The following is a 5,667-nucleotide window of genomic DNA, read 5'->3' as shown; positions in this document are numbered from 1 at the left end:
TGAAACCACTCACTCGCCCTCTCGTGTGGGGGTGTTATGTCACTGTCTCCCTCTCAGCCCTGTGCTCAGCCTGCCTCCCGCACTCTCCCCTCCCGTGTGCTCTCTGCAAACTAATAAAGAGACACTTCCTTCTCTGAAGATCTGCTACAGCACTCAAGGAACACTCTATATCCTCCAGTGCGCTGAAGGAATCTACACCACGCTTCACACGGGCCTGCAGTGTTTCAAGTGTCAAACCTTTTAAAATAATGCCTGGCAATAAAACAAGTTGTGTTTACATGTCATAATATTCTTGAAATGGAAAATTGGAATTACTATATGGAAGAATTATTATTAAAGTTCACATTTCTTCTATTTATTTCAAAACAGAGATAGCACCAAAAGAAAACTGGTGCATAATATTTAAGCTGGCTATAATAATATAGCACAGTATTATTAGGCAGAGTGAATTATCCTTTAACTTAGACATGTCCAAGTTTAAGACCTAGTAGCTAGTAAATACAAAAGGACATTCAGTGTACATTTTCTTCATACTGTGAGGGCCTGTAAGTAAATTCTGCATTTTCTCTATATATTTTTTGTGTGATTTGGTGATGATGATGATGATGAGATGATGTGTAAACATACAAATAACAGAACAATAAGCATCATAAAAGAGTGTTTATCAGACAGTCAGCATGTGTTACCATTGTGTAAGTGACTTGTACCCATTGGTGGCTATTTGGCTGGCAGGTTAGTCGAAGGAGTTTGTCATTCTTGGAGCTTTGGAGTATATTTAACCCTGAGGCTCCCCGCCGAATGGCTGCACCATATAGGGGCCTGTGTGCGACCATGCTGGGAAAGCCAGGGTGCACACAGCAACAACAGCGCTGACAGAATGATGGATGAACACGATGGAGGAACTCCTCTGGGAAGAACAAAAGAGACAGTTATTGGGGATTTGGATGAAAACACAAAGGAATACATTAAATACATACAAATATGAATGAAGACATTTCATTGCATTTGACAGAGATGTTCATCTAATATTTTCTTCTTGCAGGAAAACAAAATTGAGTTACAAAATGACTGATGGGATTTAATTTGAATGAAAGTACACTCTATGAAATTCAAACATGAAACAATCCTAATAATGCATTATCCAAACGATTGAAACTCGTATTTTAGTAGTAAGATGCACAGTGCACATGTTGCACCATGCCATCTGAAAAAAGTCAATCGACCACCATGTGAGGGAGAATATAGATATATGACCTTGCAGACACAAGTGTAAATACTTGTGAGCATGTCACAGTATGTTCAAGTGTGACTGTAAGACAAACAGGCGGAGGATATGGGCAGCGAGTGCATGCTTCAGACAGGTGTGTGCGGCTATGCCAGGGGAGTGCATGTGTGGAACAGGTGTTTCACTGGAATGGTGCTAAGCTCCAAGTGCTGTCCCATTCCAAGCCTTTTCCTGGGACACAGACACACTCACTGACCACACCATTATACTCAAAGATAATACTCAGTAGGGATGCTGAATGGTTAATGATCTGGCCCGGGACACAAGGATCAGGGATAAAGGATCCTTTATCTTAAAACAAAGTCACATCCTCAAAATGGTAATTGTAACAAATATCTGGTTTCTAACCTGCATTCTGTTTTGTTTAGAGCATGACCCTATTCATATCTTGTTTATTAGTTAACTAACTATAGAAAAACTATTTGTTGCCAATCAGACAGCAGGATAGGCCTATGGATGAGGATGGAGGCCTATAAATGAGCTGCAGAATGCATGGAGCTCCATTACCACTCCAGAGCTGGAACTGAAAGAGCCGGTGCTGAAAGAAGAACACAGTAAACAACATGAGTGAGTCCATCACTAAAACAATTCCGCGCAGACTGAGCCTGTGCACATTCAACAGCACAGTGGGCCTTAACATGCGAGGTGCACTGGGCTCTCAAAGAACCATAAGATATATATATTAAATTTCAATAACATGAACTATCTGTTCCCCCAGATACCAGAGAAACATGTTCAATTCAAACAATGCTTTTCCTGATAACAATAATGTAATGCTTTATTACTCTTAAGACAAGAGGATTCAATCAGAAAGCAGAAAGAGCCTTAATATAATCAATGCTTACACAAGTCTCTCATTTGTATTGTCAGTTTCAAAGCTGAAATCCAGTGTGTTTAAACCTATGCATCCTCTCTTTGATCTGAATGGTCTCTACCTAAAGCTCAGCACCTGTACTAGTGCTAGTGCAGCCTCTGCAGCTCAGTGGGGGATTTTGGAGATGAATTTGAACTTGACGCATGTTCATAAACTGAGAAAGAGAAACACTTGGATGTGTCCTTTGCTTAGGCTCTGGCAACGCAGGTTCAGGTGTAATTTAAACCAGTAGAGCAGGCTGCATACAGTTCATTTAAAGCCCCATTGTTTAAGTCTTCAGCCAATAAATTAAAAAAAAAAGGAACAACATAATTTTATTATTTAATTTAGGATGTTTTATTACACCATGAAAATGTTCCTTCAGCTATAATATTCTACGGTATCCATCGCCATAAAGAATGTTCAGAAGTGTGGTTTTAACTTTCTTTTCCCATGAAATTACACAAGTGATTCGCCACCTTACAGAAAAATACACGTGTCACTTTAAGGTAATTTATTATAAATTATAGGTGATGATTTAATACTGCTAGCATCAACAGACTTGCAACGCAGGACTTACTTTCAGGAGGCCTTTCCATATTATATAGAAGAAGAAGAAACACTCGAAACGGCAAAATAAAAGTATACGCAAATTATAGTTATTAATACTTTGAAAAGTAAAAAGCTAAGTTGTAGCCAGGCTACTTCCACTAGCCGCGCTAGCAGCTGTGGCTAACAGTGAGTTAGCTCCATGGATCTATTAAAATATACTTGAGCCTGCTAAGAAGCTAATTAGCAAACTTTGCCTTTGCCTTTGAAACTGACCTGGTATAATTAATGTAATTAATAAATTAATTTAATTAATAAAAAAATCAATTAAGTTTTCTTAAATCTTACCACCTATCTTGTACAAAATAAACAAACTCTTCATGTTACAGCAATAACAACCTTAAAGACTGCTCAAAGTAATTCCACTGTAAAACAATATTTTTTCCCTTCTTTACTTTTAAGTGAAAGACACATTTGTTGAAAGCTCCAAATTACAACACTGTACTTTCAACTATCTTAATACTATATGACACGTTTAGAGTTTGTATTTTTCTTGCACAGATATTAAATCATATGATGATAGTAATAGTAATTTCAGATTAGCCTTTTGTTCCTTCAGTTTCACGTTTATTACATGACATTTTAACCTGCTGTTTAACTCTGTTAATTCACTGTTATCTTCTTTATTGTGTTTCTATCCATCAGATTCTCACTGGCCTGGCTGTCCCACACACAGGGCCTATTTTTAGCCTACTTGGAGGTTTGGAAGTGGAGTTGGGTGACCCCTTGCCTCAGGCCTTACAAGGACCCCCGATGGACACTGTTGCCTGGAAACCGACTGTTTGGTTTGCAGCGGTGAAGGTCCACCTGCCCCTCAGCATCTTAAACCATTCCCAAAGTGACCATCCCAGACCCACGCACAACAGGTACGTTTTCAGTATAAGGTCATTTGTTGTCTTATGTCTGTAATGGGATTTCAGCCTCCCATGGTCCTCTGAATGATGAGGTATTAGGACTGTTGCCATAACGATCAACACAAAATACAATATATTTTTATGATTTGCATTTTAAAAGTGTATTATAAAGCTTTCCTGTTGGGGCGTCACAACCTTCAAAATCATCTGTAAACTCCAGATTGTGGATTTGTTGACCTGGTTAATGGTTCATTGCTCTGTTATTACTGGGCCTATCCACATGAAACAAAAACTGGCACAAAGTTCAGCAAACATAAAAGTGAATGTATTTTATCTCAACATCTTCAGAAAGTGGTGCCATTATTCAACCCTTAAAGCGTGATTGTTGCCAATTGAAAGGACTTTAAGCTAAAAGAAGAATAAGACAAGTTTGTAGAGCCAACCCCTAACAAAAACTGGAAAAAGTCAAATTCCAACACCGTAGCAACAACTAATATGGTACTTTTTATGTAATTTTTAGTATGGACTAGCACAATATTTCTATAGTTAGTGTGTACATGTACCAAAAATACCTATTCAGAATACACATTTTTAGAAGCTGTATTCTGGTACAGATACTCTTTCTTTTAGTTGTATTCAGAATTAATTTACTTTTCTCAAATCACTGTGGTTTTTGATGACATACTTTAGGGTTCAAACATCCCAGAATTAAAGAGAAATCAGAAACCCAGCTTATACTAGTGCATGTGTCATTTTTCCTTCTCTAATTTGTGATAAATGTTCTCCTATCTTATAAATAAATGCAGAAGAAATGGTGAAATCAAAAACAAAAAGCAGATTGATGCCACAAATATCTCTATCCAATGTAAGTTTTGTGCAATTTCCAGGACCTGAAATGCATAGAAATATATCTATGTTTCATTTTTTGTATGTAAAATGATTGTATATTTATGAAAATACTCGTATCTCTTCTCTTGACTGCATTTTGCAAGTACATTTAGTTATGCAATTGTTCTTGATTGATTCACTGCCATTGGTGTTTACATATGAACTTTCACCCTGTTTCACCCCGCTTCCCATCACTGTCACACTGTCCAATTAGGTTAATTATAACACCAAGAGGCAGTGTGACAGTGAGCTGGGATAATGACAGTTGTGGCTGGAAGGAGAGGGAAGAGGCACAAAGGTTGGCCCATTAGACAGGAACAGCTGCTGGAGACAGAAGAGTGACACGCTGGAGGATACAAGAGGACCACAGACCACAGCCCCACAAACAAGAGCGCCTGCTGTGGAGTAAACATGCCACAAGACTGGGAGAGGCTCCACACAAAGAAATGCCACTTTACAGACTTTAATTAGATACACTTGTGGAGCCCTCAGACAAAAACTAATGTCAACTTTGTTTTAACCATCACACTCTCAAACATCTCCATAGAGACGAGCAGGTGACGCCACGATAGATGTCTCCAGTCAAACGGGTACTTTTGGGCTAGCGCTACGACCGCACCCCGTTTAGGTGGAAACAGTGATAACAGAAAGGCGGGAGATACAGATTGTTAAAATGTTATTGTTTTGTTGCTCCAAAATTCAACAAAATATTGATACTGACGACACAGCAGCCATGGACGGAGAAGTTGGTGAATATTTACATTAAATCCTGATATTCGATCGGGATTGTTACAAGAAAAAACTGCGAAAAATAAGGGTCGAGAGATGTCCGTTTAGATCATCAGAATCCTTTCGGCAGAATCAATATTTTGTTGTATTCTGGTGGCACATGAAGTGACATATGACCGGAGATATCAATGGCAAGTACAGGTCAGATCTGTGGAGAGGCCACTCCGCTAACAGAAAGAATACAAGGTTATTTAGCAGTAAAAACACCTGTAATTTAATAAATGCTGGATCAATAAGTTACTGTTACATACTGTGGAACATTTAAGGCAAAGCTATCACATCTCCATAGTGACAAGCAGACTGCCCACCTATCGCCATAGAGACAAGCAGGCTGCCCACCAGAAAAGTTACACAGTACACTTTACAACTATGAAGAAGACCCTCAAAAG

This window comes from Eucyclogobius newberryi, unplaced genomic scaffold, assembly GCF_026437365.1.
Source record: "Eucyclogobius newberryi isolate DKJ021-1_F unplaced genomic scaffold, fEucNew1.0.hap1 SCAF_13, whole genome shotgun sequence".
Lineage (NCBI taxonomy): Eukaryota > Metazoa > Chordata > Actinopteri > Gobiiformes > Gobiidae > Eucyclogobius > Eucyclogobius newberryi.
This window is presented reverse-complemented; position numbering follows the sequence as displayed.